A 22,037-nucleotide genomic window follows, 5' to 3' on the forward strand; every position below is an offset into this window, starting at 1 on the left:
GGGATCGAGTCCTACATCGGGCTCCCTGCAGGGAGCCTGCTTCTCCCTCTGCCTGTGTCTCTGCCTCTCTCTCTGTGTCTCTCATGAATAAATAAATAAAATCTTGAGAAAGGAAAAGAAAATATATTAAGTCATAGAGACTCTTTCTGCAGAGAATAAGAGCACAAATTTCCATACATATATTTCAAGATTTTATTCAATTTATTTTTTAAAGGGTTCACCCATTTCCTCCACCTCCCACCCCTTGATTCTTCTGTTCTATTATTTTGTTTTGTTTTGTTTACTGCATTACAGCTGATAGACAACCTCAGATTCCTTTCAGGCATGCAGCACAGTGAATCAGCAACTCTGTGTGTTACATTTGCACAAAGTCTTGATGCAAGTGAAGATGTGGGCTAAGCAGGTACATGAGAGAAGAGCTTTTCACATAGAGCAAATCTTTGGGAGGAAGGTCCAAGGCAGGAGTGTGGCTGCATGTTGGAGGACAAGCCAGCTGGCCTGCGTGGCCGGAGAAGGCCTCTAAGACTTTAGGTGTTTACATGCACACGGTGAAGATGTGAGGTTCTTAAGCTCCTGGAAGCTTTACTTCAAGCAACAAAGAGAACCATTGAGCAATTAAGAGCTTCAAGTGTGCAAGTGCTCTAGAGACACGCAGGACAAAGACAGCATCTAGCAATGGCCTGGTGTCCTCTGAGGTCAGGAAACGTCCCCAGATTTCAGCCGTGTTTAGCCTGAGACCTTAAGGATGAATAGAATTAGCAGAAGAGGGGCCTGCAGTGGTGGGATGGCATCGGCCAGGCAAAGGGAACAGCAGGAGACGTACGGGATGGCAGGAGCCTTTCCCACCCATGACACTAAGATGTGTTCAATGCCGGCAGGAGAGAGAGAGAAGGTTTGTGTCTAAAATTCTGCTCTAAGAAATGCATCAGCCGCTAACGCGGCGCCTGGGGAAGCCATTGCTCACCACCACCTGCCACGTCCTCCAGAAAACCTCCTCCGGCCACACGTGGCCCGAATAAATTTTCTGCCTATTCAAACAGCAGAAAAATGTGCAAGTAAAGAGAAGGTAGTGATTTCTGTTTGTTAATGATTCCATTTATCTGCTTGGGCTGGAAAACTGTGCCTGCCTGAGCTCATGCTCGTTGGTGACCAAGATCCTGCTTCTCTGCACAATCTGCTCTTGGGTTGGAAACCACAAGTCTCATCTCCCCATGTCTTCCACCTGCCAACCGTTCATTTTTCCTTCCCTTTATTTTGTAAATCCTTACTTCGTAAAACATTTTATCTGTGGAGTCATTTCTTCCTGACTTGTTAGACTGTCATAAAACAGTCTGCAGAAAACCTGAAAAATAAAGGAAAACAGGATAAGAGAAATAAGACACCAAAGAGAAATACATGTTACGTCTTCGTAACATGTTAGAGCGTGCTACAATCTTCATGTAGAGCACAGGAATGGATAAGCGAACACCCTCACACGGGCACCTGGGTGGCTCAGTGGGCAAGGCGTCTCCCTTCTGCTCAGGCCATGATCTAAGGGTTCTGGGATCGAGCCCCACATTGGGCTTCCTGCTCAGCGAGTAGTCTGCTTCTCCCTCTCTTCCCCACTCCTGCGGTCTCTGTCTCTCTGTCTCTCTCTCAAATAAATAAATATTTTTAAAAATAAAGTTAATTAATTAAATTAAAAAAGAAGACCTTGAGAGAGTTGATTAGACATTTAAATTAAGAATACAAAAAGAAGAAAATAAACCAATGCACTCAGAGAAGAATCTTTTCTATTACTAAAGCAAAGAATAAATATCATTTCTCTTTTAGAAGACAAAGACTTTAATAAAGGATAAGAAAACTAAGCACAGTTATTTTTAATAAAACATGTATGAGAACACACATACACACAAATGCTATGTAAATCAAGGGAGTGAGAAGTTCAAAATCCAATGAGATAAACGATAAGAAATTTTTGCCAAAGGGATTATCAGGCATGGGTGCAAAGTTGCATATGTGAGATATTTATCACAGTCCTTTCATGATCAGCAAAAATTAGGAATATACTAAGTGTCCAAAAAAAAAAAAAAAAAAAGGTCTGCATTGGTTTAAAACAGCGTAACATCTTGGGGCACCTGCATATCTCAAGTGGTTGAGCATCTGACTCTTGATTTGGCTCAGGTCATGACCTTAGGGTCATGGTTGGAACCCCACATCGGGCTCTGTGCGTAGCGTGTAGTCTGCTTCTCCCTCTCCCTCCGCCCCTCCCTCTGCTTTCTATCAAATAATAAATAAATAAATAAATAAATAAATACTTCTACAAATTTTTTAAAAAATCAAACAATGTAAATTCTTGAGAAGAAATGTTCAGAAGACATTTGAAGGTTTAGCTTCAGAAGTAGTTAAAAATGTTTTAAGTGGTTTACCACACTATTGATAAATGATTCTAGATAATATTTAAAAATTATCGTTTCAATATGGAACTTCATACTTATTATATCATTATTAAATGCTAAATATTATTCTTGAGTAAAATATTGAGAATTTTACTTAGTATCTATTTACTTACAATATTGAGTAAATGCTAAGTAAATACTTACCTTCTAATGCTAAGGTAAGTATTTTTCTAAAAGACACCAGAAATAGATATTCCAGGTTGTCACTCATCTTTTGATAGTTGAATAATTTATTGTGTGTGGTTTCTTTTGTTGTTTTCTTTAGGGAATGTATCAGAAATTTCTTCTGCAGAACTTGATATTATATAACCACCTTTACTAAGTGGTAAGAGCTGAAAGCAGTAATTTAATTTGTGCCTAAATCATAGTCTGTGGGGTTCTCTTCAGATGGTTCACCTATTACCCCACAACTGTTGAATCACCTCCTCCTTTCCATGGTAATTGGAGATGTCACCTTTGGCATATACTACCCTGCATATTCTTGTGGCTGTTTGCTTTTTTTTTTTCCATTCAGCTTGTAGACTCATCCCTAAGGGCTGCTTCAACAGTTCACTGTATGTTCGTGGGGTAGGAAAGTCCCTCGTGTCCTGCTCACGTCTTCCTTCTTCTATGACATCTATCCTTCCAGTTGTGCTTCAGTGTATTTTTTAAAAATATATAAAGCAGGGCAGCCTGGGTGGCTTAGCGGTTTAGTGCTGCCTTCAGCCCAGGGTGTGACCCTGGAGACCCGGGATCGAGTCCCACATCAGGCTCCCTGCATGGAGCCTGCTTCTCCCTCTGTCTCTGTCTCTGTCTCTCTCTCTCAACTAAATAAATAAATAAATAAATAAATAAATAAATAAATAAATAATCTTTTTAAAAAATAAAAGAAAATATATAAAGCATTCTGAAGAAGTGACATTAACAAAACATCAGAAGAGGGAACTTCAAGTGCCCTTCCCCAAAAGAAACATTAAAAGACAAGCAGAAACTTCCAGAACCAAGGTTGTCAGACCCTGGAAAACAGAGTGTTACAAACTCCGAATCAAGACAAAGTCAAGGGGCATCTGAGTGGCTCAGTGGTTGACCCTTTGGCTCAGGGCGTGACTCTGGGGTCCTGTGATCGAGTTCCGCATTGGGCTCCCTGCAGGGAGCCTGCTTCTCCCTCTGCCTGTGTCTCCACCTCTCTCTCTGTGTCTAAATAAATACAAGTTTTTTTTAAAAAAGACAAAGTCAAGTTAAAAATGGCAGAAAGCATCTTGGTGATTTGAATCTGGGCCCCTCTCACTTCCTCCCAGCTCAGTGGAGGTTCTGAGGTTCAGTGTCCATGTCATTTGTGTGGGGCCTGGCCCCATCCCCAAGAAAGCAGAGCAGACCTTATTTGCAAACCATGTCTGTTCTAACTCATCTGGTCTCCCAAAGGACTTCGGACAGATGCTTTCCTCGTGTTTTTCTAACTTGGACCTCACCCAGGGCCAAAAGCTGTGAGTTGTGAAAACATGTACGGTGCCCAGGATAAACCCTTGTATGTTGGGTCAAATAATTTCTGAAAAGTGCCAGGACCACTTGCTGGAGAAAAGGGGAGTCTTTTCAACAAATAGTGGTGATAAAACTGGATCTCCACACACAAAATAAGGAGGTTAGATCCTGACTCACATCATGGACAAAAGTTAAAATAAATCGAAGAGCTAAAGGTAAGAGTGAAAACTATAGAAGTCTTAGAAGAAAATAGAGGTAAATCTTCATGAAATTGGATTGATAAATGAATATATGTATATATTCATATTGTCCCTAAGGGTTATTTGCATTGTCTGTGTGTGTATGTCTATATCTATCTATATATATATATGTCTATATCTATATCTATGTCTATATCTATATCTATATCTGTATCTGTATCTATCTATATATATTAATGTAAATATTAATGTATATTAATATATACACACATATCCTAAATGCCAAAAGAATGAATAAAAAACATTGAAAATACATAAATTGTACTCAATATGTCAACTTGAATGGTCATGTGGCCTCTCTGAGGATATCTGTGTTTGGGGAGTTCTTTGGAGCAGTGGTAGATGTTATGTGAGGAAGGAGAGAGTAAGTGATGGATTAAACCATTGAGATTTGGGATTTTTGTTAAGGCATGTAACCTTTTTACCCTACTGAAGCCATGACTCCAAATTACTTATTTTTTTAAAGATTTATTTATTTACTTATTTGACAGAGAGAGAGAGAAAGAGAGAGCACACCAGCAAAGGAGCAGAGGGAGAGGGAGAAGCAGACCCCCTGTTGAGCAGAGAACCCTACTCGGGACTTGATCCCAGGACCCCGAGATCATGACCTGAGCTGAAGGCAGACGCCTAACCGATGAGCCACCCAGGCACCCCCATGACTGCAAATTCTTAACAACACGGGCCTATTTATCTTCATCTGCAGTAGTTTCTAAAATCCGCCATTTACATTTAGGTTTTTAATATATTGGAATTATAATTTTTGACTAATTTTTCCCAAATAGAAGAACTATTATTCTTGAACTGAACTGTCCTTCATTTCCCGGCATCCACAGTGCCCTGTCTGCTAAATGTGAAACTCCTTTTCCAGGACAACAGAGTTTCATGACATCTGGGCTACTCCTTCTCCATATAAACTTATGAATCTAATGATCAATATTCTCAGGAATACTAAAATCAAGTCAGTTGTGAGGAATGTGGTATTTTGTTGAATTACACAACAATGTAGGGATAATACCTTTACAGTGTTCAGTAACTACAGCGTTCAGTTCAGTAGCTCAACCACGATATATCTTTTTCTAGGGCACTACAAGCAAATCTAGTGTAACGTGAACGAAGTGGTAATAGCTGGTGTTTTTGTCATATTTCTGGCATTTAAACACCCCAATTTTATCATCTCACCTTTGAAAATGATTTTCGCTGAGATTTTCATTTTGGGGGCATCTGTCTTATAAAGGTAAAAGGAATTCATTCTCTTACTTGTTCCAAAATAGACTTCTAAGACTTTGGATATTGAATTGAATGGAATATGTGTTTCTGCATACATTGAGATGAAAAGGTGTTTCAGTCCTTTCATTAGTGAGAGTGATAAGTGGTCGCACACGCGTGCTCATGTTCCATCAGCCACGCATTCCTGGAATAAGCCTATGTGGCCATGTTGTGTTTTCTAAAAGAAACATTGTGGATTTGAACAAAAAGAGAGGGGTTGCTGGGGGTATCCTACAGGAGCCGCATCAGAATACACCTAAAGCACATTTCTTGCATCGATAAGGCATATTTTTCTCCATAAGGCTTTTCCAACCTGAAAGTCAAGACAGTTTGTGTGGCAGGTGACATTCAGACAGACAGCACCGTAGTCCAGTGAGCACGCTGATGGGGAGAGGAGTTAGCCTGGTCTATGGGATGGTTTAGGAGACAGAAAATTCTCCCTTCCAGTGATGCCACTCACTCAATATTGAGATTTCAATATTGCCAAACAGAAATTTCTTCAACCATTAGGTCCTACATGTTCTGCACTTGGGTGTCGGCAAGTCTCTCCTGTACCCTGGCTGGGAACTGTCCACACATATAGCTTTCCTCTCTGCAGCGGATCCCTCCTGGGATGCGGCGTCAGCCTCCCTGCTTGGCCTATGCTACTTGAAATTTCACTGGCAACTCTACTTACGTAACTTGGGCTTTTCTGGACTCCTCTCTCATTTTCCCATCTCCCTCTGCTAGCTTAGAGCAGGTTTTGGGGGCATACACTTGTCATCTCTGAAGCCCCAGGCATCAGGGTGGTGCCAGGGAAGGGGAGCCTATAGACCAGGGCTTTGGGGACACTGGAGGGCCTCCGAGCCGCGTGACTGGTGCATCACCAGACGAGCTCTCCCATTTTCTCAAGTGATCTGGTGTCCACTGACTTGCTGGCCGGTGACTGGTTCTGGAATCTGCCCGGGGACAGAAAATCAGCAGGAACTGGGTGCCAGGAGTAGAATGAAGCACTCCAGAAGGCTCTATCACCGAATTAACTCCTATTATGAAATTAATACTAAAATAATTTCATAATATTAATAAAATTTCATATTATTTGAAAAACGCATCTAATAAATGAAATTTTGTTATGGTATCCAAAGATAACATTGAATAATAATAAAGTCAAATAGGGTATATTCTCAATTCAATAATACTCTAGTTATAATGATTTACAGAAGTCATTATTTTGAGTAAAACTGCTTATTAAGTGGTACATTTTTATTTCCAAATAGACTGGCTCGTATCTATATGTTTAACTAGCTTCCTGGCCCCATCGCCGGTGCTGTGTCAGGGCTTCTGTGTAAAACAGTTTGTCTGACTAATTAAAATGTGATTTCCAAGCCTATTTGTTATTACTTCTATTATCTTCTTGTAAGGCTCTGAAATAGCATGTTTATGGCTGCCTGCAAACTCATCTAATTTAATATTTGCCTAGTAACCTAAATGTCCCCATTTAACAGCAGCTGCCCTTGGAATACAGATTTTTTTTTTTCCACAAGGCAAGCTAAATTTTAACTAATTGTCACTGCGATATTCCATTCTGACTGGGTACATGAGCCTTTTCGATGGTGAAATTGGAATTGTTAAATGCAAGCGGTTATTAATTTGTTCTCAGTACAAAGGATGCAATTATTCATCTAAAAATAAAGCTCTTAGGGTCGGGAGAGAAGCAACGAATGGAACAAGTCCTCATAATTTAATATTCTTCGTTTTGATTTTCTTAGCAGATCTTCTGAATGACATTTAGAGGCCAGAACTGAAATTATTAGCCAGCATGACCAAGCAATTCAAGGGACTGTAATGACTCCTACAAAAATTATGAAATGAAACCAAATGATTACAACATTTTCATAGTAATTGTCCTTTTCCATCTCAGAAACCCGGAGGAGGCCTACAGGGGCCGGCAGGTGCCCCGGGGCCGGTGGCCGCCAGAGCCTGACCTCTGCCGGGAGGCAGCACGGGACCTGGGGTCTGCGTTTCCATTGGGGACCCCGGGCCATGCTGCCCCCCTGAATCCCACACCGCCAGGGGCCAGGATGGATGCAAAGTTATCATGGAGTTTAATTCACTGGCTTTGAATGCGGTTTAGACAGAAGAACTCAGGTGATCCGAGTCCCTTCTGTCCGTAGGAAGCTTGGGATTAACGTAACCGGTTATTCTGCAGAGAGAAGGACACAGAGACCTCACGAAGCCTCAAAGTGCACAAGTGATCGGCGTGGCTTTATAAAAAATACATCGAAAGGACTCCTTGACTGTCAACTTGGGTACTTGGCTTTGTGTCCATGTGGCTGGTCCCTCTCCACCTGCAGGCTGGCGGGCTCCTTACCAGGTGGACCGGGCTGTGGGGCGTGGAGGCCTGTGTCGGCAGAGCCCGCTCCAGCCCACGGGCATTATGCCGACCCGCAGAGGCCTGACCCCAAAGTCCCTCGGGGGGGTTCTGGAGAGTATTTCCCCACCTATATTACATCGTAGACTCTTGAGATGGTTTCACACCCGACCCTATAGCCGGAGTGGGGGACAGCGTGGCGGAGGCAGGCTGGGCTGGGGGTACTGTCTCTGCAAGACCAGGACTCACCCCTGTTCCGAGCAGCTGGGGGAGCAACGACCGAGGGCCGCTCCCCTGCCTGGTCGGGTTTCCCTGACCTGGAGAAGCCCCTGCACCCTCGCCGTAGGGCCGTGCTGGAGTCCTGGGCTCTCCGACAGCCCAACAGGAGTCTGCCGTCCCCCCCATATCAGGGTCGCAGGGCCACCCCCCCAGTGGCACCGCCCCCCCTCCCCGATCTACCTGCTGTCAGTCGCTGCTTCCCTGCCACGAAGATACTGCAGAACTAAAATATGTGCCGTCTGGCTCTTTGGATGAGACCTGTGCCGACCTCTGTTCTAGCAGAGGCTTCCATGGCTCTTCCTTTTCCTAGAAACTTTCAGTAGGTCTTTCCCATTGTCACTCTCAGTTGATCAAGCTGTTTCTGTGCCCTATTAAAAATAAATAAATAAATGAAGAGAGTACTCTCCGTTTCCAGACATCTAACTCCCTCTGCCCACGTGACGTCTCCCGTGCAGTTGCTGAGGCTGGTGCATCTCCCGCGGCATCTCCCGCAGCGTGGACGGCCTCTTTTTGCTGGGCCCTTGCCTGGGGGAAGGGGTGAGGGGCTCTCTGGGGTCTCTTTCACAGGGACACTGGAGGACCTCATCACCTTCCAAAGGGCCCTCATCCTGACACCATGACCTTGGGGGTCAAGTGTCAACACGGGAATTTGGAGGAGCCACAACCATTCAGTACATACCACGTATCACATAGGTCCTTTGGGCTCCTGTCTGCATAAGCTCCTGCTCCCCATCAAACAAGCGCCTCTCCTGGTTCCAGTGCGAGTGGTGTTCTGCGCTTAATTGTTGGGGCCAGAACCTACACGTGTTATTCATCCTTTCCCTATGCTCATGTGCAATCTTCCAGCAAATCCTCTATCTTTAAACTGTATCCAGAACCCCACAGTTTCACAGCACCTCTACCTGCACCACCTTGCATGGAGCCACCAGCACCTCCTCAGCCGCAATCCCAGTTCTTCCCACTTCCGCATCCTCTACTCTATGGTCTGCTCCCCTCACAGCCGGTGACTGACTAGCCACGTAGAGCACGTTGGCCAGGTTAGGTCCCTGCTCGACAGCCTGCAGTGGCTTCCCACGCCACTCAGGAAAGAAGTCAGTGTGTAAAATGGTCTCGAAGCCTTATAATTCTGGCCACATCGACCACGGCCTGCCTCACACACATACTCACCCCCTTCCCCTTTGCTGGTCTTCGAATACACCAGGCATACTACTGCCCCAGGGCCTTCACCCCCGCGGCTCCCGATGCCTGACCTCTCTCGCTCTGATTTTCGCATGCTTTGCTTCTTCTCGTGCTTCATGTCTGTTAAAATGACACTTCTCAGTGCGTCACTCCTGGCCATTCTGCTAAAAATACAACGCCTCCAACTGACACTTCTATCTCATTCTCTCCTTACTGAAGCCCTGGATTTTTATCTGGCCCATACCAGGCACTACATGGATTTTGTTGAGAGCACGAATAATGCTCTGCTGTTGCAGTTTGGCCCTTCCTGCCTACATGGTTTCATGCACTTTCCTCTCTCTCTGTCTCTCTCTGTCTCTCTCTCTCCCTGTCAGCACCTGTCACTGTCCTTATGACATCGAAGGAGTACTCAGAACGGCATAGGGCATCACACCAGTTGAAGCGCCATGTGCATTCCCAGCATGTTGTCTCGTTCTCCAACAGGTCTCGACCCTCATTGTCCACGCTCGGCCTTTGAGCCTCTTCTGGCACAGAACCCAGGCCCCGTCACCCTGAATAGCACTGGGAACATGCATTTGTCCCCACGCGACCTTTCTCCTCTCCGTGCCTCCCTGCAACCTTAGTCCTCTATGCATTCAGCAACTATTTACTGAACATGTTCCATGTGTTGCTAATCACAAAGGATGTAATAGTGAGCAAAACAGGCAACGGGCCTGAACTCACAGAGCACGAATGTCGGCCCAGGAAGCAGGGATTAAGCACATAACACCACCAGGTACAATTGCACACCGTCCTGGTGCAGTAAACTCAAGTTACAGGGCGGAAGCAACCCCAGCTTGTTTCAGGAGAGTGAGAAAGGATCTCCCCGAGGAAGAGACATTTAGATGATATGCCAAGGACGAAGAGAAGTAGTAATAAGCTGGGGATCCCTGAGTGGCTCAGCAGTTTAGCACCTGCCTTTGGTCCAGGGTGCAATGCTGGAGTCCCGGAATTGAGTTCCACGTCGGGCTCCCTGCATGGAACCTGTTTCTCCCTCTGCCTGTGTCTCTGCCTCTCTCTCTCTCTCTATGTCTATAATAAATAAATAAATAAATAAATAAATAAATAAATAAATAAATCTTTAAAAAAAGAAGTAGTAAATAAACTGAAAGATTGGAGACAGGGAAGCTGTGATAGCCCTGAGAGGGCTAGGAGCCAGGGCTCCTAAAGGCAGTGGTTTCCAAGCACAGCTCGTAAGAGTGAGCAAGAAGCATCCATGGGTTATTCTGGCAAAAGATTTTATGTAAAGCAATGCCCTCGGGGGGGGGGGGTTGGTCTTGGCGCAGAAGGAGGGGCACTGCTGAATGGGAGGGGGCAGCGGCAGGGCCCACAAATCTTTTATTCTCTTTCTTCTGAATGAGTGGAATCATGTGTCATTGTTGTGTGCACACTACCAGGAGTGTGAATCCTCTTATGAAGTGATTCTGACTCTGGGGGTTTTATGTCTCCAGCACAAAAAGGGGGCGGCCCTGGAGACTGGTATGTTTAGTCTCAGGTGCCAAGAAATGTCCTGTTTGGGAACTCCAAATACCCTTGAGCCTGGGACAAAAGAGAGGCGGTGGGGCTAGCAGGCGCTGGGGGCGGGGTGCACCATGGAGTTCAACTGGAGACCGTGGGGCCTTTGTCTGGGGTACCCGGTGGGTTGAGCGTCGAGAACAATTATGAGCTGCTTCTGTAAAGAGTGTGGATAGAGCAAGCGAGCTGGGGAGTCGATGGTATTTTCTTTCTCTGGCTCTGTTTTCTGTGGAGCCAGTTGGCATGGGACGTCCTTTAGTTCTGGTATACTTTACACAGCACCGTTTGTCACCTACTATGTACAAAGAAGTGTGATTGTGCTCTCAGGCATTTTCATCAGCTGTGTTTTTTTTGCATTTAGAAAGTTAGTTAACTTGAATTACAGATTCCTTTTCCAAATTCTTCTCACGGGTTCTATCTAATAAGTGGTGAAGGCATTTCAGATGTCGTGCTCTGATCATTTTGGCAGGTAAACTGGATCCTAGGTAACACAAATTATCCAAACTTAGTGATAATCCAAACTTAGATGGTGATATAATGGCACTAAGGGATTATTTTAGAAAAACTTAAGATATCTTTGTGGTTGGTGATCCCTGGGTGGCTCTGCTGTTTAGCACCTGCCTTCAGCCCAGGGCGAGATCCTGGAGTCCTGGGATCGAGTCCCACATTGGGCTCCCTGCATGGAGCCTGCTTCTCTCTCTGCCTGTGTCTTTGCCTCTGTGTGTGTGTATGTGTGTGTGCGTCTCATGAATAAATAAATAAAATCTTTTTAAAAAAGATATCTTTGTGGCTAGAAAACCAATGGATAACACTGAGTCCATGCCAACCACCGCTGTGGTGTGAGAGTCACTGTTATTTTGAACAATCACTTATTACCTATTTTTAAATTACTTAGATAGACATTACAATTCTTTTTTTTTTTTAAGATTTTATTTATTTATTCATGAGAGACACAGAGAGAGAGAGAGGCAGAGACACTGGCAGAGGGAGAAGCAGGCTCCATGCAGGGAGCCCGACGTGGGACTCGATCCCGGGTCTCCAGGATCATGCCCTGGACCAAAGGTGACGCTAAACCGCTGAGCCACCGGGGCTGCCTGACATTACAATTCTAATCAACAGATTTCTCTGGAAGATATTCAGTGAGTGGATGTTTAATGCAACTGTCCTTTGGGTTGTAGAAAAGACAGTTTTACATGCAGGTAAAGGCAAAAGCATAGTTACAGGTGGGTGATTACCTTGATTTTGAGACAGGCAGTGAAGGTAGAAAGAAAAGGTAGATGTGCCTCACACTGCAGAGAAAGCATTGATAGCAAAGAGTTCATGACTGGATTTGGGGCATCAAAGAGTGTGAAGTCATGGGTTACCTCAGAGTTGAAACCTGATAACCAGCAGTATGATGATAGAAATAAGGAAAATTTGGTGAAAAGCTTCATTGGAAGACATAAAGATGAGATTAATATTAGATATATTGAATTTTCTTTGTTCAGGGAAGGAATCATTTATCAAAGCCCAAATCTCATTGATTGTAATTTAAGAAAATCAAACCGGTGTAGATCTCGCCCTCTTCCTCTTTCTGTCAATAAATGTTGGAATGAAGATAACCGATTCTTTGCAAAATAACTGAGGTGCCACAATGTCCTCTAATAAATAAATCATTCCATTGTTCCAAATGCATCGTGGAGGGATGTGTGAGATAAAGGCGCTCGCGTGAAATCGGCTTTCAATGAGACAAGGTGCTTTATTGTGAGATCTCTCCTGCTTACCTTTCTCCATTGAGAGGACTTAGCACATCAAGGCGGCAGGCTTCCTCCTCTCACATTTTGAGAGAGAGGTACCTAGACACACCATTAAATCTGCTGCTCTGGGAATAAAGTGAACCACTGCAACATGAAACACGTTCAGGAAAAATGCGATGGGAGGAGTTACCGATGAACCAGCAGCGGTAATTAATGGAACACTTATGCCCATTGTAGTTACGAGGTTGGCCTAAGTCCAGTAGGACAAGGAAGTCAAGTCTCCTAATTAGCTATGATTAAAGAGCAGATAGAAAGTTAAAATACACCAGGACACACGGTAAAAGATGAACCATACTCAGAAAATTTTGAAAATGGCTGACGTTAGGTCTAAATACCTTTCTCGAGATTTTAAGGTTGTTCGGGCACATAGACCGAACATTATCATAGAGGACGGTAATTAAACATCTACTCTGCTTGTCCTTTAGTATTTCATATCTGGTGTCATCTGATATTGGGACACACACAGAGAATAAGCCATCTCCAACCAAATTTATGAATGAATGTGTGCTCTGAGCCACATTAGTGATATGATGTGTAAACACCCACCTGTAGGTTTTACTGCAACAAAGCTCTGTATACGACATTACGTCATATTTTCACATCATTTCAGGTATGTGACATTTGTAAGTCTGAGGCACTTAAAGTCCAGAGATTGTTGTATCAGTGATATATCATTGAATGCAACCTCATAAAGCTGAACTTAAACCATCTCCAGGTACTGAGATGATAAAAGTATCATCCCATTTAATATTACAATACATAAAACACATTTATTTGAGAGCCATAAATGTTATAACTTAAGACATTAATAATTATTTTTATTGACTCTGTAATAATTAAACACAGATGTTTCTGTTTATTATGGTCTTCGTATATCATATGACCATTAATTTCAGACAAGAATGTGGAATTTGGATGTTTGTTAGCCAAGTTGAAAGCTGGTGGTCCCTCTGTAAGCTCACACTCAGGGGCTTTCTTTTCTGAAGGGAGAGAGAATGTTTTGTCAAGGAAAAGCAATAGAGGAGGAATGTCTGGGGGAAGGCCTGGAGAGCGCAGAGCTAAGGACAAGAGCCTTCCAGTTAGTTTGTGAAGTGTATATATGGATAGTGTGAACCAGATACATTTTTAAAAGTCTGACATGCTCCCCCCCAAAAAAGCATTTAGATTTTAAGTGTTTTCAAGATGGATGTCAATTATTTGTGTAAACACAAAAGCCATAAGTGGTATGAGATGAAATCTTTCTAAGATTGGATTATAATAATAATTGTTGTGATTATTTTTAAATTGTGATGACTATTACATTTGTCTGTATCTATCAAATAGTTCTCTGAGATTTGATTGGGGTTGCGCTGAATCCATAGACCTCTGCAAGCTCGAGTTGGGCTCCCCGCCCCATTCTGTTAGCCCACAGATCCACTCGACCACAAGCTCCATGGAGTGTAGACAGTAGTCTAGGGATGAAGCCCACTCTGGAGTCAGGTCTTGGACAGATGGAGACCAGAGAGGCAAGACCAAGACAAGGGATCTTCCGGGAAGACGGGGTGGTGAGAAAGGACAGATGAAAAAGCTTCTATTCAGGCGCCTTCAGGGCACACCATCAACTATAATCCACCTGGTGTGGTGTTACTCAACACAGCAGCCAGCCCACCCGAGCCCCGCTACTTCCAAGCCTAGCCCACCATTGCCCTGCTCCAAAGGACTTGACAGCACTCATGTCAGAACCTAGGGCCCTCCGGCCTACCTTAAACGTAGCCTACACAAAGCCCTGCCGCGGAGAATTTCAGAACCCTGGCTCCAAGAGCAAGTCCTCATCACACTCTGGAGCCAAAGGGAGGAACCAAGGCAGGCGTTTCTAAGACGACTACACCGGAAGAGATCCACATGTGTTCATCATGACCCTCCCAGCATGAGGAAACGCCGAACATGCTAGCATGGGTGGGAACACAAGACCCCCGTCCCCAAAGACTTGACCTCCCCATTTCTGGTGGTTCAAAGTTTCAAAAACCAACCTTTATGACTGGAGTGCATAAACCACGGCGACCAGGGCCACAGGATTACTAGTTAAGCTTTATGATCTGACCAGCTGTTTGCAAGAGCAAAGTCACGTCAAGGTACCAAATTCCTCTGAGGGCAAGTACACCTGCTCCCATCTTATATAGGACAGTGGGGTTTAAAGAAGGTAAGTCACGGGATCCCTGGGTGGCGCAGCGGTTTGGCGCCGCCTTTGGCCCAGGGCTCGATCCTGGAGACCCGGGATCAAATCCCACGTCGGGCTCCCGGTGCATGGAGCCTGCTTCTCCCTCTGCCTGTGTCTCTGCGCCTCTCTCTCTCTGTGAGTATCATAAATAAATAAAAATTTAAAAAAAAAAAAAAAAAAAAAGAAGGTAAGTCACATTTCAAATTGACAGGTCTAAGAGCTGAAACTATTTCTCTCCTGATTTCCCACGTTGTTAGCTAACGCAAAGCACTGTCTACCCCAGGAAAGTGCCTTACCATCATTTTCAGTTTTCCCCTATGACAAAAAAATTTCATTTCTCACAAAAAACCTGATTTTATTTCTCCCTAAAACTATGAAGGCAAAAAATATTTCATAGATTCTGGTTCCTTTCTCACCTCTTCTGTCTTCCAGCACAAGGCTTCTCTCTCTTCTCTTCGCTCACCTCTCACTTGGGCTTAGTAGAGTTAAGGACCCTCAGGATCAATTGCTTTTGTAATGGGAAAAATTAAAACCCAGTATTGGAAGCCACAGGCTACAGGAGGGTCAAAGTAGCTCCTCCTATATTGCACTGTTCACCCTTCATCAAGCACCACCACCCCCCCGACCCCGGGCCTGAGTGGGGGAAGAGGTGAACGCAGGCTTGACGCTGTTCTTGGGTCTGGTGTGAGTCCCACATACCAACAAGGAGGACACACAGAACACTGTACGGGGGAGAACGTGGAGGACAAACTCAATATTCAGAACCCACTCGGATCCCGATTCACTGAAAACAAGAATTAAAAAAAAAACAACCCTATATATATTTAAGACAATTAAAACATTTGAATATGGACAAGTTATTATATGACCTGACAGATTCTTTTTTTAAAAATCCTCTTCGGTATGATTATAGGGTTGTCCTACAACCTGACATGTACACGTCTCCTTTCTAATTAGAAACATGGGATGAAGTATCTGGAGGCTAAATGACATGTTGCCAAAATTTTATCTTAAGTACTCCAGCAATCGGGGGAGAAAAGGACAGAGAGGAAGGCAGGCGGGAGAATGAGAGGCGTGAGATCCCACCTACAGACGAGGTTGGGGAACGTGGGCGCGGGATGACATGCACATAGGGCTTCATTCTACTTGTGCTGCTGCGCCTGGGTCTGTCTGATGTAATACGAAATTTAAAAAAGAAACAGTTTATGGCATCAAATGAGCATCTCATAATGAGAGTCATTATGAGCAAACACCACTGACTTGCCACTCGGCTCTGAGCTGGGGCCCTGCGTGTCCCGTGGGGAGGACGGTTGCACTGAAACGGGCAGGTACGTGCCAAGGAGCAGTGCACGTCTCCCAGGATGGGTGAGTCAGCGTACCCCAACGGCGTGGCTCTGGCCTCCCTGCGGTGACAAGGCCAATCAGGGCTTCCAGGTGACAATGGCATGTGAGAGGGCAGTTCCATCTCGCTCAGAAGGCTGACCTTGGACATCTGCGGCTTTTGTGCCCCCTCAAGAGCTCTGCCGTGAGGGGGAGAAGGTGAGACCATTCGCAGGTGACACAGGGAGCAGTTATGCAAAGTGACGTGGGTGACAGGAGAGCGGGAGGGCTTCGGGCAGTACCTGCAGAAGGAGGAGAGGAGGGAGAGAATGATTTGGCATTGCTTTGCCCAAACAATGCAAAGCTGTTTTTCCAGGTCTAGCCATGGTCTCTCCAATGATGTGGACCTCTTTATACGCGCAAAGGGATGGCTCCGATCATTCATTGCTTCGATTTAAAAAAAAAAAAAAAGTGCTGAATTTTGGTTCCCAAGGTGAGCCTGATTAATGCAAAACACAATTCAGGAGGTTCTGAGCCCTACCCTTCCTTTGGCATGATTTAGATGTAAAGCAGAGATGACTATTTCACAATCCACTGATAAAATTTTTCTAAGACCAAAAAGATGCTAGCCTGAATATGAAATTTGTCTCATTCTAGACTCTGAAGCTGCTCTACTTGTCTGTCTGTCTGGAAAAGAAGTAAGACTCCGGAGGAAGCTATAAATTAACAGGCCACACAAAGTTCTCTTTTAGGGAAGACGTTTTCATTTCCAGTCCAGCCGCCCGCCTATCTCACCAGACTGTTGCCTGAGGACTGTGTCTGGGGAGAGGTGTGTCAGCGAGACGGAAGTGCTGCCGCCAACATATTTCCCAAGGTCACGATGCACAATTCATAGCAGCTCAATGAGGTGTCATGTCAGTCCTTGGGATTTCAGATGCCACCACAACACGGCCTGGAAGTACAAAGCCATTCCTCTTGTCGTGTTTGGGCTGGTGTGGTGGCCGTGCAGGTACTAGGATACAAGCAGAGCCCTCTCGTTCTGTGAAAATGATGGGTGTGACGCATGCTGCCTTGGGAGGCGTGTACATGTTCATCCCCGAGTGGATCATCTTAGGCTCCACTCGTAATTAAACTTACGAATATGGTCTTGATTCATTCCTTGACCCAAATACCATGCCGCGGTGAAACTATGTGTCCTCATTTCCTCTGCTTTCCCCCTGTTTTTTTAACTTTTTGTTTTTAATTTTTTAATTAACCTTTTCATTTTGAAATATGTGCTAAAAAAAAAAAGAAATATGTGTTATTTGCAGAAAAGTTGGGATGATACTACAGAGGAATGCCATACGCCACGCCTGATGTCCCTGTTACTAACATCTTAAATTGTATATTTGTCATAATTCGTGAGCTGGTATTAATACATCATTACTTACTGAAGTCCATGTTTTATTCAGATTTTCTCACCGTCACTTTCTAAAATTAACTGCATCACACTGGCAACCCACTTGCACATGGTCGTATCATGGTTTCCTAACACTTCACATGTATGATCAGATTTAATAATAGTAAATAAGACACGATCAATATTAGGAACCCCCCATATTTTTTGAATGAAGAAAGCGAAATTCAAAATTGACATAACACATAAAGTTAAATAATATGAAAGAGAACAATGGGGATTAAAGCAAGAATTCCTAACATTTTCTGGGGCGCCTGGGTGGTTCAGTTGGTTCAACATCTGCCTTTGGCTCAGGTCATTATCCCAAGGTCCTGGGATTGAGCCCCCACATTGGGCTCCCTGCTCAGTGGGGAGTTTCCTTCTTCCTCTCCTTCTGCCTCTGTCGCTCCCCTGCTTGTGTGCTCGCTCTCTCTCTCTCCCCCTCCCTCCCATCGAAAATAAATAAATAAATAAATAAATAAATAAATAAATAAATAAGTCTTTAAAACAAAGAATTTCTAACACTTCCTTATTTTATTTTATTTTTTATTTTTTTAACACTTCCTATTCTACTTGGAAGAGATTCTTTCCTCGCAAAGAAGATACCATTTTTGTGAGAAGTATGGCATATTTATAGTAAAGTCATTCTTGACATAAGATCCATCCATTTATAGCCACAGAATTATTTTACACTATAGGAATTAAATAAATAGGGAGCTGAGAAATAATTCTATGCTATAAGAGCTCAGAAATGCTGAAACTGTTATACTAATATCACCCAATTATATTTCCTTCCTCCTAGTCACCTACTCCTTTCATCCCTATTGATTTTGTATACATTGTGCCTACACTAACCTATGCCCGTAATTATGGACTCAGTACCAAACAACAGAGAAATACTTATTTTTTTCCAGATTAAAGAATTCATTGCAAGCATGAAAACAAGAAACTTTGAACAACCTCAGAGAACGTGATGGTGATTATTTAGTGTTTAGAGGATCTCTATTTCCTCTTTCTATTTCTCCTTCTCCCGTCTCCTCTTCTTCTCTGAATCCAGGTGCAGAAAGTATAGCAATTAATATTAACCTGAATTTGATTATTTGGCTCTTCAGCATTTCATTGGATTATGTTGACTTGGTAATTTGATTGCTCGGCAGATGTGAACTGTACTGATTGCATTAAAATATGTAAAGGAAATGAGGAAATATCACCAGACCACATGGTAGAGAGACTTGGTCCCCCGCTGCTGGGCACGTCCTCCAGGGAAAGAGATGGAGCGGTGAGTGGCGCGGCGGTGGCCCCTCAAAGCCTCTTCTCCGAGGAGCCGACTGTGAGACAGGGTAACACAGGACTTTGCAGCAAGGTGGTGAATTTGTAGGTGGAGTGAAATCCTCTAAAAATTCCCATGATCCTGTTAAAACTTAGCTCATGGCTGTCCTGCTAGAGGAAAGGATAGCCTTGCTGGCCCCTGGAGTGTGGGCATAGGGAGCGAAGCGAGCATGGGGCTCCCAAGCCACGGCGGCAGGGCCTGGAAGGACACGGTGGGGACCACGCAGACCGACGGCAAAGGCCAGGCTCTAGTCGGCAGAGCACGTCCCACCGGAGTGAGCAGAGCAGGGTGCTAAGGCTTCAGGCTAGCCAGCGTCAGGCTGAACCTTCTCAAATAGAACCTAGGCTCTGACCAGTCTCTCTGGCAGGGTCCTTCGGGGAGCCAGGGGATGGCAGGCAGGGGTGGCACGCTTATGCCGCCCAGGGCATTGATCCAGAAGCTGAGACAGACCTGAGCTGGCACATGTTGGCCTGATTTGCTGCCGCAAACATAGAAGATGTGGCTCGGCCCCAGTAGAGCCAGAGGAATGTCGTGAGTATAGGGACACTGACAGGCAAGCGCCCTTTGCCGGGTAAAATATAAGACATCTGGTCACCTTCATTTTTGAGCTAGACAATGAATAGGTTTTTAAAGTGTGAGCATGTTCCCTGTGTGCCCTTCTATTTTTACTTGAAAAATCTGACAATCCCAGATGAATATCTCCTACGGTTTCCAAGGTTCACCATCGAGAACCCCAGAGGAACATTTGGGAGGCCGAGTTTCTCCGGAGGCCTCGCAGAGCAGCCCGAGGAGTACTTTCCAACAGGAAGGAGGACTTTACCCGTGGGTTCCCCACACCCCGCCTGCCTCACTTGGCTCTCAACCTGATTGCGTTTCTGACATCCACCCCTCATCTCATGTTGCTTTACTTAGAACCCTTTATTTTGTTGCTTATACAGTATTTGTCGGATTTGGGGCAACATTAAAGCCGCTGCCACCTAAATTTGCGGGTAATCATTCAATGTGATGTACTTCCATAGATTTACTTTGCAAATGCTCGGATATATGTCAACGCCTTATCTGTGGGGCTTTGAAAATTAGTTTTACAATACATTCACAAAAATTTAGATTAGAGGAAGCCTCCACGAGCCATGCTGAATAATTCAGAGAACAGTGACTTGACGCTCATTTATTAAATATGAAAAACACGGCATTTGTGCAGTGCTTTAAAGCTCTGGCGTCTATCAATGACAATTTCCATCTATTCTGAAATAAAATGCACAATCTGCCACTGATATTATGTTTTCCCGGATAACTCAGACATCATTCTTGCAGAGGTAATAAATTACAGTATCTTCTTCCTGAAACACGACAGTCAATTAGCCATTATCTGCCATCCAAACAGTCAACTCACTCCTGAGAGGATTTCGAGATGAATCCTGTCATTCAGCCCATAAGCAAATTGATAAAGATTTTTCTCCCCATTGTAACAGAATCTGTGAATAGTCTGACTTGGTTTCTCGGTGAGTGTACAGTCACCTGCATTGGGAATCCATCACACGTCCGCGTGGCCTGAGACACTCTGCACACGGAGCTGCGGGCCCTGGGAATGCGGCTGGTCTGAACTGAGGCAGATGGAAGTGGAGACACACGCACCGGAGTTTTGACTTCGGATGAAAACAAAAAACACTGTATATTATTTTATATTAATTGCATCTTGGATCCATTTCCGTATATATGTATATTGGTATATGAAAGATACTGTTAAAATTCCGCCTTTTTTTTTTTTCACTTCTTGATGTGATCACTAGAAAACTTTGTCAATGCACCTCACTTTGTGTTTCTGTGGGTAATGCTGCATCAGACAGTAAGCTTCCTGGGGGTGAAAACTGGGTTGCATCATCACGGTTTATACTCCTATAGACGGTTCTTTGAACAGCAGGCCATTTCCACAGTCTACCTTCTTACTTTGCTGCAAAAATCACTGAAATTGGGCTTCTGTTTTCACCCATCACATTGCACCATCCCCAAAATGATTCTTCATTATTATTCACGTTGTTTTATAATATACAACCCCCACTTCTCACTTCACAGACTTTTACACTTGACTGAGCATTGCTGCACACACTCCTTGAACGCTCGCCCTTTGCAGGGTCTGTGCCACTAGACTCTGTGGATCGTTTGTTCTCTGCTAACGTCCCTATTGAGCCTCTGTGGGTTCATCAGCATCCCTGCCCTCAGCAGTGTTGGCTGTTTTTCCTGTAGATAATATTTTCTCCTGTTGTGATTTTATTCAATCGGGTGGTTTAACTATCACCGACAGACTGGTCTGTTTATGTGTGTGTGTGTGCACATGCATGTGTAAATTATATAAAAATCTATCTCGTTTTGGTGTCCCGGGGAAGGGTGATTCACCCTGTGTGTGGGCGCGAAGACCAAACCCGGCCTGTGAGCGAGCTCCACGGTGAACTGTTGCACATGAGGGAGGGACTCCAAGGCCTCTGCTACGTGGCTTACAATCACGAGGACCTATTTGTGTTTACAGACCTGTGAGTCAACTGATGTTTGGCTGCTGTAGGTCGGGCTCGCTGGAAGCTGCAGGCCCCACGTCTGCTGGCCTTGTCTCCAAATTATGCATTTGATTCCAGTTCCTTAGTTTCTGGGAGGGTCCCAGGAGGATGGGGCTGGGGCTCAGAGGACACGTTCTTCTCTGTGGCTGGTCACCAGAGAGCAAGAGCCAAACTATGCAGGCGATCGAGGGAGTCTGCTGTAGCATCACATCCAAACTCAGCACCAGTGAGGTGGCAAGGTGGCTTCACCCAAGGTGGGAATGTTACCTTACAGTGAACCAGCATTTTATGATTTTTAAACATGTCCTGAGATGTTTCTTTTATTTTCAAGTATTACTGCCATTATTGTATTACTCGGGAAAAGCACAGTATGAGAAGTGACTTCAAAATCTCAGTGGCTCACAAAACCATGTGTTTTATTCTTCACACTAATGTGCTTGTGAGTCAGTTATGACTCTGCTCATAACAACCTCATTTTGTGACCCTCTCTGAGGGAGCGGCCCCCATAAGTAACGCCGCCAGTCTTACAGCAAAGAGGAAAGAGAAACATGGTGAATCTCAAATTGGCTCATAAAGCTTTTCCTTGAAAATGACACACATTACTTCTATCAACATTTCATTACCCA

At 44.4% G+C, this 22,037-nt stretch overlaps 1 long non-coding RNA gene across 1 annotated transcript in view; it reads right to left on the bottom strand.

The window, feature by feature from the left end:
- Positions 1–209: 209 nt before the first annotated feature.
- LOC140633458 (uncharacterized) overlaps positions 210–22,037 on the bottom strand; it is a 32,527-nt gene continuing 10,699 nt past the window's right edge. Inside the window, exons 2-4 of the long non-coding RNA XR_012031073.1 lie at positions 16,157–16,399; positions 8,232–8,419; positions 210–1,342 (exon numbers count right to left, since the gene is read on the bottom strand). This is a non-coding gene — a long non-coding RNA (uncharacterized lncRNA). The remainder of the gene's footprint in view (positions 1,343–8,231; positions 8,420–16,156; positions 16,400–22,037) is intronic.

This window comes from Canis lupus, chromosome 5 (assembly GCF_048164855.1).
Source record: "Canis lupus baileyi chromosome 5, mCanLup2.hap1, whole genome shotgun sequence".
NCBI classification, from domain to species: Eukaryota; Metazoa; Chordata; class Mammalia; order Carnivora; family Canidae; genus Canis; species Canis lupus.